Source organism: Sinohyriopsis cumingii, chromosome 17, assembly GCF_028554795.1.
Source record: "Sinohyriopsis cumingii isolate HCF-2022 chromosome 17, ASM2855479v2, whole genome shotgun sequence".
In the NCBI taxonomy this organism is placed as follows: Eukaryota; Metazoa; Mollusca; class Bivalvia; order Unionida; family Unionidae; genus Sinohyriopsis; species Sinohyriopsis cumingii.
In genome coordinates, this window is record NC_142977.1 from 51,854,941 (window position 1) to 51,869,858 (window position 14,918).

The window sequence follows — 14,918 nt, forward strand, 5'->3', positions numbered from 1 at the left end:
TTAGTATATGGAAATGCAGGGGACAAACAAGATTAGAAACTGTACACATCTGGTTTGACATGGGCATGCTTCCATAACGATTAATCATATAAGGACATAACGACCTCCCGCATCCGAGGCAGAAGCTCTAACCACTAGGCCACCGGACTAAATAACAAAAAAAGAGCAAAAACGAAGACGTATTGTAAAATTGAAAAGTAATTTATTTCCATGGAATAAAACGTGAAAATTTGAAGAAAAAAAAGAACTTACTGTATTGTCAATTAAATCCCAAATTGCCTAAAAGTTATATCACAAGTCCAAAGTATTGAGTATTCTTAATGAACTCCAGTTGTTTTCCGAATGCATTCCAATCTAGAAAGAGCTAATGTACCAATAGCGTAGAGGAGTGTTGATGTGCTGTGTCTTGATATATCACTACGATATAATCCAAAATGTCTCTAGATGAATTCGCAATAACCCCAAATAATGATTTAGTCCGAAAGTATTTTTGAGCACTTTGTAATTCCAGTGAATAATTTTAATGAATAAACCATCTGAAATTAAAACTGAGCAACTAAAAGACTGATTTCTCTGTGGATGTTAAGTTATGGATTATGAATTTCTGTAACTTCCTCCATTTATAAAAATCTAAGTCATACTATGAGGACTAGGATGATGGTGGTCAAAAGTTCATTTCCAGAAAATTCTAAGTTCTCATCAGTATCAGGGTATTGCTAAAACTTATAATAAAGAAATAGCACGGAAAACAGCAGGTACACAAGGAATTCCCTAAGGGAAACCAATGTTCTGACCTCAGTCCAAGTAAACATGTTTATCTACAAATATTAATAATCGTAATATATAATATACAATCATAGACAAACATTACCTATGCAATCTGGTATTAAAAAAAACAGACATCAGACGTGTCGGCACAAAACTTATACCTTCAATTATGGACAAAGATCGCACAATACAAATTGAATGTACATAACATATAATCATGGAAGAATGCCAACACACAATTCAAATTAAATACAATTACAAAAGTAATTTAAGTCCAGTACATAACGGAATGTAAGTTCGGTCTAGTTAGTTACTCAAAGCGTGATGTGTTGAGGTTGCATCATTGCAGATAACGGATAACAAAACTTCTTTAATGTTTGTTAATCTTATTCTTCGAACATTTTGTACTATATCGCAAATAAGCTACATAAAAATATCTGCTATTTAGTATAATTTTTACCGAAACCAGAGACTCGCTGTCATTTGGTAAATTTCACAGCAAAATGCTATTGAGAGTGCTTTGATCCCCACATGACCGGATGACCTTTACTGATCAAGCTGATTTTAAAGTTGAAAGACTACTTTATAAAATAATAACAACACTAGAGACGCAATGGTGTATCCAACACCTGGTTATGTGTAGCCTGGAAATAGTTTGGGATGGGGCTTAGGTTCCTCTGAGTTTACATTTGACACTAACCTTTAGTGTCAGTGTTGCACACTTGACACTTGAAACTTATGCTCGTATGTATGTATGTATGTATGTATGTACGTGTGTGTGTGTGTGTGTGTGTGTGTGTGTGTGTGATTAGGATTTTTAACGTAGCTTTAACAATTGTTCGGTCATATCACTACGATGTCTGCATTGTGGCAGCTTATAGTGATGTCCAGCACAGGGGCGTCATGCCGCAGACATGTAGCATGATGTCCCACCCAGTCACATTATACTGACATCAGGCCGACTAGTCCAAACAGTAACCTCTTAATGATGAGCGCCAAGCGAGGCAGCTGTTAGTACCATTTTTGTAATTCTTTGGTATGACTAGGCCGGGAATCGAACCCACAACCTCCCGCTTCCGAGACGGACGCTCAAACCACTAGTCCACCCGAGCGGTATGTATATATGTATGTATGTATGTATGTATGTGTGTGTGTGTATGTGTGTGTGCGTGAGAGAGAGAGAGTGCGTGCGTATGTATGTATGTATGTGTGTGTGTGTGTATGCATGTATGAGTGCATGTATTGTTCCGTTCGTCTGTACCTTTACACTTACACACATATGTACCTATGTACAAACACGGAGCCCCGAGTGGCCGAATGGTCTAAAGCGCTCACCGTTCCGGATCACTGCCATCTCACCTCTGTCTGCGTGGGTTCGAGTCTCAGGCTCCGCTAACGTGGGTACGTGAGAAAGCTTGCCAGTAGCTTCTCGTGGGTCGGTGGATCTTCCCGGGGTTTTGTAGTGTTCTTCCTCCAACAGTTATACTGCCCGCCATGTATAGCCTGTCTAGTGCTGAAAATGGCGCTAAACCCTACTACAAGAACAACAATGTACAAGCACACATTATATATATATATATATATATATATATATATATATATATATATATATATATATATATATATATATATATATATATATATATATATATCGAGAGTCAAGTTTGTAATCTCAAAAGATTTATCCTAGATCGGCCATGAAGGTGTTGAAAGACTGATGAGGTGGCAACTTTCTCAAGAGAAGAATTGCTTGCATTTAACATAGACGGTGACAGTCGCTGGTAGAAGTCTAGTATTTAAAACTTCAATAATAGAACTAATTTGGATCCATATTGAGCTTGACAGATTCGAGTGACTGTATTCTTGACAGATTGTTATAGTATAGCATGCAGAACCGTGATATTAACTGGAATCTACCCGACCTGCTTTGCAAGTGTTAGGCCAAGTGTTTAAATCATACAGCGATTCGTACTTAAATCAACAGATTTTCAGTTCTGGAGGGTCTGTGTGTGTGTGTCGCCGCACTGGGAGAGTACAACTTGACTCGAATACCATTTAGCTATAATTGTATGAATGTGTGCCTGTCAGAACATTGTTAATGGATCTAATATATTAAAATTGTCAGATCGATAATATAAAAAAACAAAAACAAACATGGTATGTCACTTTTCTTCACATCATTATTAAATTTGTATCGAATTATACGAGGGTTCATATTTTATTGACAGCAAAGAGGCTTTCGTAATGCCAGTGACCCAGAGTGCCCTAGCTTAAAATGCAATTTATAATCGATGTGTCTTATTTAGAACACTGGCAGGTAAAATTTATCAATCGGAGCACTCCATGCGCTATGTCTAAATAATTTAGTATACACATTCGAAAACATGACTTAAGGGAGAAGAGCAAGCAAGAAGATTAACTGGTACTGCATGACTTGTGAAAGTAGTACGCAGGATGGATTACTTTATTGAGGCAGATCAGCAATCTTGGAAATAATAATAATAATAATAATAATAATAACAATAATAATAATAATATCAACAATAACAACAACAACAACAGCAACGAGAACAGCAATAACAATAACAATAATATTAATACAGATGACAATGAAGACTTTGGGTATGGTGAGTGAGAGTGATGATGTTAGCGATGACTATGTAATAATAAGTATAGTGACAGAAATAAAGGAATAAAGAAATATCCTCATTATTATTACGTCAACAAAGTGACACGTTGGAGTTTGTAAATTGTGTTGAAATTCAATCCAAATTATGTTAACCTGTAAGATTTCTCGATAAATCTATCCTGAAACACTGTCAACCAATTTGATATGTTGGTAAAACTATGTTAAACACTGTCAACCTATTTGATTTCTTGGTAAAACATATATGAAACACTGTCAATCTGTTTGATTTCTTGGTAAAACATATATGAAACACTGTCAATCTATTTGAGTTTTCCGTAAAACAAAATATATGTAGAACAATAACAATCACCAAGACACTGCTGTTGCTGCTACTAGTACTACAATGGCTGCTTCTATGAACACTACTACGACTACCACTACTACTAGTACTACAGTAGATGATGCTGCTGATGATGATGAAGACGACGATGACGAAGATGATAGTACACATTATAGAAAAAACAATATCAAATAACACAAAGTGGGGATGAAAGGTCTAACACACTCACAGTCCATTACTTTTGAATCCCTTGCTTTCAGATTTATTCCCTTTACTGTGTGACTTATTCAGCTTGTTAGTATTCACCATTACCTCCTGCAACGTTGTAAAGAACGCTCCAATGACGGCGCCATTAACCATGCCGACCAATTCGTTACACTTCTCATAGATCATGAAACGTCGCTGTTCAGGAAATTTATTTCTAATCACATGTATAAGAAAATGTGAACAGATCCTCTCTCTCTCTCTCTCTCTCTCTCTCATACACACACACACACACACACACACACACACACACACAATTCGTAAGCGTTATTGAATTTTCTTAAGCCATATTAGGTGCTTTTTCAAGACTGACAAGGTGGCCAAAGTATGTTCGTATATTAGACGATATGAATAAATTAGATTAAATTGGCGTTTCGAAGAGGGTCACTTTAAATCAGTCGTGTTCAACTCGTGGCCCAGACCTTCAACGTTGTGTGGCTCACGGCCATGTAAGCAGACCTTTTGAAAATGTGCATTTTAATTAATATGCATAGTTAGTGACACGAAACTGTTCTTGCTCATGCGACCTTAAGCATTGTGTTTTGGCCCAGTTAATAAAGGTTTTGAGTGAAACTGAATATATGCATGTACATATACTAAAGTCCTTTAGTTTTAGGTTCATTAGGGTTTCTTGATAGTTTTTTTTTTCCTTTTTGGGGGTGGGTGGCTGTATAAGATATCTTACATTTCATGCTCTTTTGCGCTGCCATTTTTTTTTTCTATTTCAATATCCAATATATCTTGCCTAAGCTACAACATTAAACAAGAAAGTGTATCTTGATTTTAGTATGTTTGGGGTTCGTCGTGCAAATTCACAGAGACTTAAGTTCATTTTCCGCTAGCGTTTCAATGAGAGGTATGTTAAATGAAAGTGAATAATCAGTTTTCTGAAACGCTTATACCCAGCTGGATGCTGGCAGACTGCTGACTCCCTGCTATCCCGATGGCAGGGCGCTATCAGACACACTGTTTGATCCCATCTGCTTTACTCATCGTGGAGAAGTAACGAACTTGCCAATCATTACCTTAAGCTTCATTTACTGCGAAGCTCGTGATGTCTTGTTCAGATTTATTTCCGTGCACGGAATACTTGTATTTGACTAATATTCAAGAGAAAAATTCAGGTATGACAGAAAAAAGACTTGATGGAACATAATTAATGTATAATAAAAGTCTATTCCGCTACAGGGTTCATAAGGTCTTTAAAGGTGTTTGATAGTTTGGGGAAAATGAGGTAGCTTTTTCAAGGCCTTTAAAGTTTGGGAAAATCAAGCAGATTACCCCGAGGTCCTTAAAAGTCTTTGAAAATTTAAATAAACCCAAACTTTTTAATTTCTTTCCATATTCACAAATAAAAATTATTCAAGGTTGTTAGATTCGGATGTAGTCGAGTTTTCCTTGTTTCTTTCTTTCGATGACACACTCAGTTTCCATCATTAAACAATATTGTAGTATTTTGCATTCATTGTTTTCTCATATAACTAGTATACAAAATGTTCGCGAAAATAGGTATTGGAAAACTATGTTTGTGATCTTTGAAAGTTTGGGAAAAGTCTTTGAATTTATGATTCGGATTTCTGTATGAACCCAGCGATAGAGGAAAATACTCAGGAAAATTATTATCACAGTGCTGTTATTAGCAAATTGAAAATACCTTTTACTTTGACGAATTTTTCATTTGGATTGAAAACTTGTACTGATATTTCAACTCTCCCGATGGCACCCCACCTTTCTGGCTGTCACCTGGTGCAGACCGCCACCCCCTCCCCCCCCCCCCGCACCTTCCTTAGTACGCCACTGTTTCTTAGTAGATGCTCAGTTCTGAGAGACAGTGCGTGTATGTGCGTACATGTATGTGTGCGTACGTGTGTATGTACGCATGTCTTTGTGTAAGTGTTGTATGAATGCATGAAATTTCTCGTATGATTCGATGCATTATGTCCAGACATTGCACACTTTTAAGACCAGAGAGTCATCAATCCTTTATAAATTCTTCATACAGATGTCTAGTTAATCGTACCCCGACAGGAATTATAACTTTGATACCGATATCTAGCAAATCGTACCCGGACAGGAATTATAACTTTGATACCAATATCTAGCAAATTGTATCCAGACAGGAATTATACCTTCGATGCGGATATCTAGCAAATCATACCCGGACAGGAATTGTAATTTGATACGGGTCAGTGTTAATGTTTTCCACATTCGAATCTTCCTCGCTCAACAGAAATGTATATCGTAATTTATCTTTGCATTTATTCTTAGCTGTTTTATACAGCGAAGACGGAAGGATGGAATAATTAAAAATTGGACGGGTATTGTCATTCTAAGATAATATTCAGTGGTTGTCGCTTACTGTCGTTGTTTTAGATACAGTAGAATCGCGTTTGGTAAAACGCAATTAACTCGAACACACTGGAAAGCTTGCGCTTTTTTATGACCAGCGGGAGGTCTTTAATCGAATGAAACTTGTATTTTGTCTCACTATGGAAAGCTATGTTCCATTTGCAAGGTACACACGCACACACACACACACACACACACACACATATTTATGGGGTGAGCGATCCATCAATATTGGAAACTATTTTTAAATTTGAAATTGAAAGCAGGAACAAAGAGAAACGTACAATTGTATCAGTTTTAGTATTCCAATGAACGTTGTCTCATTGCCACTTTCAAGACCACATCCATATATCTTAAGACGGGTGGGTACACAGTAATTGTCTTTTTCTCATTTTATTTTCTTGTTTTTAAATCGAGATCATATCTCAAGTGAGACAAGCATAAATCACAGACATATTTCTGCTGATTAAACCTCGATAAACTCCGGGTAATAGGTTCCGTCTTATTATTGTTAATCACGGATAATCTCAATCTAGTCACAAAATCTTAGAAATGTATTTCGCGCCGGCTATTTCCAATCCCCCTGTGATCTTTCGTTTATTGCACCGTTGATTTCTTTGATGAGTATAATGTCTGTCAGAGCCAGTTTTGCTTGACTCGACTTTACCGAGTTCAGGGAAACAAGGCCCCACAATCTGATAAAAATAACAATCTACTTTTAGTAAGTAGACATGACAGGCGCCGATAACAGTTCATGTTATGGTAAGCTTTGCGATTTCTGGTCCACCATTTGTTTAGTAAGGTTTACAAAGACCAGCAGTTCGTCTCAGAGTGAGATATCTTTTGAAATGGTGTGTTCCCGATTGATTGATTGATTGACTGGATTTACGTCGCGTGCGCCCAGAAGGGCATGTGCGACGGCCGTGTTCCGAATGACGTTTCCACTTTCGCAGTTGAATAACTGTAATTTGATTGGTGAATCGGAAGGTCAGCAGAACATGACCTTGTATCTGTGTCCAACTGATCTCCGTAATGTTGCACATCTCGATCTTAATTAGATTGTACGGCTCCTTGTATAGATTCGGATTAAAATGTCCATTTGTTCGACCTTCATTTTTATTCGTAGTGTCATGTTACTCTGGGGGCTTTGAAAACGACGAAAGCATAATCCGCCACAACTTTAACCTTGATACGTATCCATCACTTAAACACAGGGGATATTATCTAAGTAACACGTCTGTTAATGATACTAGAAAAAAATGGAAATTTAAAGGTATTTGTTTTAAATCGGTCATGTAAATGTTCGTGTTTGTGTTTGTTCGTTGCACTTATTCAGAGGTGTATACCCTTCTTTATTATGAAGCCCATTAAACGGTTGTTTAAAATGTTATTGCTTTTGTCTTCCTAAGAATGTGCCAGTTATTTAATCTTACATGTATGGTGTCCGGATAAAGTTTAGTGCATGTAGCGTTTCCGGATAAAGTTTAGTGCATGTAGCATTTCCGGATAAAGTTTCTTGCATATGCTGTTTCCGGATAAAGTTTAGGGCATGTACTGTTTCCGGTTACAGTTTAATGCATGTACTTTTTCCGGATAACGTTGTGCCTTGGGTATCATACATCTAGCATGGTACCTTTCAATGCCTTTTGTTTCACAAATATTTTGTACAATTTATGTAATATTGTCTTGTAAAATGTCTGTGATGTATTGTAGTTTCTTCCACATTCTACCGATGTAAAAATTAAAATCTATGACAAGCATTAAATTTGTATCATGTTGCTATTATGCCAACCAAGACAAATGCAATTTCGTCCAGAATTTGCATGCAAATGTCATTTTCGTATTTAGTGGCAAACCAAAAAGTTAAATCTCTAATCTAACTGGTCTTGTAATTGCTTCATCTTTAAGATTAATACCCCCAAGTTTAACTGGTCTTGTAATGTTTCAATTTGGTTTCGATATATTAAACATTAAATTCTGACTGGTCTAATTGTTTTTTATTTTTATTTTGAATGTTATAGTACCCCAAACTGAGACATGAGACATGTCCGTATATGTGATATAATGATCACTCGCTGAAATCACTCAGATTATAGACTATAACGCACGTGCTCTCTTGTGTCTGGTATATCCGCTTTGGATGATTAATATCGGCATAGTATTTCTCTTTATGTTCTCACACTTTCTAACTTGCCTTTGGTATATTCTGCATTTTGCCGTTCGTATTTTGCGTCTATGAATTTGGTTCTACTTGTTGGTGGAAATATATGTATGTAATTGTTCCAGCACATAAATACTTAAACGTGTTATCATCAAATTCATCTAGCACGCAAAAACACGCTTTCGATTTTCCTTGTTCCGGCTGTTACTTAAATCAGCAGTCTCTACGACACTAACTTCTGGCGTTCATATGCTCCACTACGTAGGTGATTGTAAGGGTACGAAACTGCAGTGAAAACGTTATCTGAATCGTAGAAGTGTAATGTGAGTAGAATATAGATATTACCAAATTGTATTACATAATGTATGTAAAATATAGACTTTTCAAACTTTTATTACATAATGTAAAGAGAATATAGACTTTATCAATTTGTATTACATAATGTGAGTAGAATATAGACTTTTTAATTTGTATTACATAATGTAAGTAGAGTATAGATTTTATCGACTGTTGTTACCACTTTTTCAAAGCATTAACATTTTAACTGGTACTTAAATATGAATTTAATAAAATGTGATAATGCCTCTTTTATTCAGACTACATTATTTTGGAATGTGTGGCATATAATTAATAAAACAAATGTGAAAGTCTACATTGTACTTACATTGCATTTTTGTTATTCAGAGAATCGTTTTACCGTATTTTCGTCCGCTTCATTTTAATTTTACAATCCGTAGCTTTTGATATTTTGCAAGATGTATACACTGTAAATGTACTAACTTTTATATTTACCTGCTCAAGCATCTGCGTCATAATCACGCACTGTAGGATGTATAGTGGACTGCTCCGTGTACTAAAACTGACATTTGTTTAACATTGCACTTGCCGTTGACGACTCCATTTTTCCAAATCACAAACGTTTGCGCTGACAGAACAAGGTTTGGTTTGAAATTGTTATGGCTTAGAGCAGAGGTGGGCAAACTTTCCAGTGCAAGTGCCGCATACACAAATTTACACCTTGTCGCGGGCCGCATAGTTCATTAAGTAAAATAATTAATATTTGAAATAGCAAAAGCAAAAGGATTTTCTAAATAACATCTAATTAATTTTCAGTTGTTAATATGTTGTTAATATTCGAAAACTTAAACTTCAAAAGAAGCACATTTATTTGATAAACAGAGTAACATAAACAGAGTCAGTGCGAATGATGACTTGTTCCTAGGCCGCATGAAAACCATTGGCGGGCCGCATGAAAGCCCTTGGCGGGCCGCATGCGGCCCGCGGGCCGTAGTTTGCCCACCCCTGGCTTAGAGGGATTCCATAATCATCGGCTAGATGGTAACTGTGCCAGGTAAATACTTTCGAAGACCTGAGGAGAGATACATTCAGTTATGGACCGGGGTCAGACTTAGGATGAACGTTAGGTCATCGGTTACATCGGAATAATTTCAACCATAAACAGGTCTGAAAAGGGCCCATAAATTTGTCATGGGCGTGATTTACGCCAGCATCTCTGTTGCCCTATTAAAACAATATTATTTTAAAGGAATTGCATGACAACTGTCAATGTACGTTTACATCCTGTGAGAGTTCAGACTTTTGGAGAAGCAAGGATCCGTGTGCAGATCCTTTGGACTTACAGATTACTATCAACAAACACATTGGTGCTTACTAGTCGTCAGTAGGTTTTGTAGTGGCACATGCAGAAAGCTACTGTGAGAGAGGATTTACAAGGATGATCAGCAGAAACTACAGATTTAGTACATATTCAACTCGTCACCAAAGCAAAGAAGAGAGTATTATGGTTTTTGATTTCCGTAAGGAAGGCTGGGGAAGGAATTGTACTTTTCCGTATGTACCTGCTTATAAGTCGAGTCCAACTGCAAATAACATAGACCCTGATTTCACGTGACATGATGCGCTGGTAGATCAGGGTCTATATTTATTGTTCTACCGATTACTCCTAAAAAAAAACGCATAGACCCAGATCGGTATGCGCAATCTGCGGATGGATTTAACTCGTACAGGAGTACAAACAATATATGATTTTTCACCAGTCTGCTGTAGAAGAGAGTTTTCTGTTTGTTTTTCTCACCTAATTAGAAATCTTAAGTATAGACGTTCTCTTATGAAAATAACGTGTTATCCGTTTACCTTTTTAAGAACTGTAAATCAGATGTCTGTAATGTTTTGAAGACGAATAACCTATTCAGAGGGTAGATAACGTACACACACACGCACGCACATACACACATACACACACACACACACACACACACATATATATATATATATATATATATATATATATATATATATATATATATATATATATATATATATATATATATATATATATATATATATATATATATATATATATATATATATGGAGAGAGAGAGAGAGAGAGAGAGAGAGAGAGAGAGATTCTTTCAGTGAAGAAAACAGTATGCACATTGCACCTGTCACCTCCATGAAATAACTTATATCAATTTTCGTATTAATCTTCTAGATTTTAGCCACTCATTTTTGCAGCTTTACAAATATTGTATGTGTACAGATGTCAATCAGTTTGTCAAATACAGATTTTATACTAAGGTGTAGGCACGATAATTATATTACGAGCAGTAAGTGACAGACGTAAGCTGTCCAGCGCTTAATGGACACTTGGGAAACACTTGGTTATCGGGTTGTTTAAAGGCAAAGGATAATTAAAGACAAGGATGTAAAAATAGCCAAGAAAAGGAGTGGACAAAAGAAAACCAATAGAAACAGCGATCTAAAGCCAAGGGTGATTAAAACCAGCAGTTCCAACAGTCTTTAGTTCTTTGGTTTAATCGTGTATATTATACAGTTTGTAGGCCAAGTACTGAGTAAACAAGTATTTTTTTATTCGTATTTTGCCCAAGAAGCCACTTTAAGAGGGTTATATCTCCGTACGCATTTGAAAATTAACCTTGTAAAATTGAACCTAATTAAAGTTTTAAAAAATAAATTAGAAAACAAAATATCAAACAACCGCTCCGTATTACCTCTCTAATTACTTCAAAAATAATTACCACGCAGATCCCTATCCTGATTTCAATCTACGGTAATGAAGTAGATCGTCCAGAAAACAGTTTAAACAATAATATGCTTCTACAGCTCGACAAGTCTGAATCTGTTACGTCACTCAGCTGACTGGTGACGTCAGTCAGAGTCAATAGCTTATTGAGAGTCAGAATAAATTGCTTATTGAAATTACCGGAGACAGAGTAAATTGTTTATTGAAAAACTTCCAGAGTCACAGTCAATTGCTTATTGAAAGTCCAGAGTCAGAGTCAGTAGCTTTTTGAAAGTCCAGAGTCTGAGTCAATTACTTATAGAACGTCCAGGGTCAGAGTCAATAGCTTATTGGATGTCCAGAGTCAGAGTCAATTACTTATTGAAAGTCTTGAGTCCGAGTCACTTGATTGTCGAAAGTCCTGTCAGTCAATTGCTTATTTAATGTCCAGAGCTAGAGTCAATTACTTATAGAAAGTCCAGAGTCAGAGTGAATTGCTTATTGAAAGTCCAGAATCAGAGTCAATTTCTTATTGAAAGAAAAGAGTCAGGGTTAATTACTTATTGAAAGTCTTGAGTCAGAGTCAATTGCTTATTTAATGTCCAGAGTCCGAGTCAATTACTTACTGAAAATCCAGTCAGATTCAGTTACTTATTGAAAGTCCAAATTGTTTTCCTTATCCATATTTCATGACTAATTGTCAATGGAAATATGTGATTTGCTGAGGTATTTCGCATAATTAATTATCTTTATGTCAGATAATTACTATTCTGTCTTGGACGACATGTCACCCTATCACTGTTGTCTCCCACGTCAAGATTGCTGTGTTAAATTGGAGACAAAAATTATATTAGAAAGGTATCGGCTAACTAAGACTAAATAAATTGAATTACGCGTATGAAGATAAAATGGTAAAACTATTGGCCTCTGCACGTCACATGCTGCCGTGGATCCTTCCTTACGAAATGTAGTCCGGCAAACGTCGCCCCGTATTGGGGAGGTAAAATATGCATGTTTCAACAAGCCATTGGCTCAGATGTCGTCTGTCAAGTAACTAGCGCCTCCCCTTAACCCATCATTTCCTCGAAATGTATAAATCGAACAGTACAGTATAACATTCGTTCGGTTAATGAAAGAGGAACATGGCAACTACACCACTCTAGAGGCTCAGATTAAAAGAAGATGATATTCTTACTACAAAGAAAAGTGATAAAACGGGAATAGTGTGGCGACATTAACTTTATACCGTGTTAACTTTATAACAAGTTAGCATTATGCCATGTTAATTGTATACCATGCTACTAAGTGTCAATCAGGTCGTTACAATACTATCTTCTAGCTTGCCACCATTTGCAAGAAACTGTTTAATTATATATGTTTTAAAAAGTTGCATTTAGCACGTTTGGCGCTTCCTTTTAGTCTTTATATTAGACACAATGGAAGCCGTGGGGGCTCAGTGCTCACGGCATCTGACTCATGACTATAAGTGCTGTGGTTCGATTCCAACTATCAGATCAGAACGGACTGGCTGCGGTCGTGTATCATTGGGCAGGGAACGTAACTCTACTCGCCGTGCTATGATATAACCTTCACTATCTCGAGTAATATCGACCAATTTGAAGGAGAATAACAATGAATAAAGTTCTCGATTGATTACCTAGCCGATTACCTGGCTTACCGCAGTAACCACACGGCGCAGTGATTTAAAGGTGAGGCTTGCCACCTTATCTTCACAAGTGTCGATTACGTAGGCTAATATTCAAATAACAGTGCAATATGAGATCAACCAATAGCTATCAGATTTGTCACACCCTGTATTTATAATCTCCTACCACGTGGTCAACCACAGCCTCTATGTAATATGTTCTGTCTACCGTTTCTAATCCAACCAATCGGTTTGCACACCCGGCCTTTAAGCTGGGTTGTTATCTTCGATGCAAGACAAGAAGCATATCTTAAGCATATCAGAGCAGGAATAACAGTTTTGTGACTTGTAATTTCTTTATTTGACCTACTGGTCAATGACCAGAGAAGCTTATGGTATAGTCTTTCGTCCGTCCTCCCGTTAGCACACGTTTCTCATCATTATCCCTCCGAAACTACTTTTGGGATTGATATGAAACTTTACACACGCATTCATCGCATGGGCTAGTTGACACTGAACGACAATAGTGCTGCTCGGACATCCAACATGACCGCCACAGAAGCCATCTTGAAAATATTGTTATCGCGTCTTCTCCTGAATAGGTGGTCACATCAAAATATGGCTTTCACTAAAGTACTTCTTATTTTGTGTTGTTTGTCCTCGTTGTAAATAATACCGATGTGATATCTAATATGGCCACCACAATGACCATCTTGTTATGTTTCTCCTTCCTGGATGGATGGTCGTATCAACATGCAGTTTTGACTCAAAAACGTCCAATGATGTATTATTGTCAAAGATGAAAATGGTTCTAACCTGCGGTCCAATATGGCTGCTACAGCGGCCATCTTGAAAATCTTGCTAACATTACTCCTTGCAAATGGCGAGTGATATTGACATGGTGTTTTCACCAAAGCACGCATTGTGATGCCTAGTTAGTCGAAATGAATATGGCACCGACCTGGCGTTTAATATGCCTGCCACAGTGGTCAGCTTAAAAATCTTGTCATTACATCTCTTGAATGAATAGCCATGTCAGCATGGAGTTTTCATTAAAAGACGTGTTATCATGTTTTGTTGATTCTAAATTGACATTGTGCTGTTCTGACCCTCACAGTTGTGCCATCCTACGGTGTCTAGTTGGTCCTGAATGGAAAAGTCCGACCTTTAATATGAGCACCATGGTGGCTATATCGAAAACATTGTTATCGCTACTTTTCCCGAATTGATGGCTATGTTAACATGGGGTGTTCGCCAGCAGACCTCCTATGATACTTGTCGGTAATTAGTCCTTGATGAATGTTGTGTCCGTTGTACATCCGATATTGCCACGAAGACTGTGCTTAAAATCTTGCTGCCACTGCTTTGTGACATTATCATGTCTACTTGGTCTGTCATCATACCAACTATCTTTATAATGTATAATTCATTTATCTTTCATATCAATTCTAGTATTATTTGATGTGCTGAACCTGCTTAAAGAATATAAATGATTTAAGAGGTAATAAGCTGTTTCAGGTTAGTGGTTTTTAATTGCATTTCTTCATTAGACTTAACTCAGTAATTTGCAATATTTATCCGGGGTGGCGTATTTAAATCAATAAATCCACGCGTTGTAGAGAATATTGTTTAACTTAATATTAGTTTTATTCTTTAATCTCTAAACAAAAGAAAACATGGGGAAAGGATAACTCTTGTTATTATGTACATATCGTCTG

At 36.8% G+C, this 14,918-nt stretch overlaps 1 protein-coding gene across 3 annotated transcripts in view; it reads left to right on the forward strand.

The window, feature by feature from the left end:
• The window catches only part of LOC149778699 (discoidin domain-containing receptor 2-like), a 77,864-nt gene that overhangs the window by 15,763 nt on the left and 47,183 nt on the right, over window positions 1–14,918 (forward strand). The window contains exon 1 of one of the 3 annotated variants that reach the window (XM_089939509.1): window positions 8,776–8,834. The exons of the other annotated variants lie outside the window; for them this stretch is intronic. The gene's annotated coding sequence lies outside the window, so the exon portion shown is untranslated. Of the gene's footprint in view, window positions 1–8,775; window positions 8,835–14,918 lie in introns of those variants that run through there. 3 annotated transcript variants of the gene reach the window in all.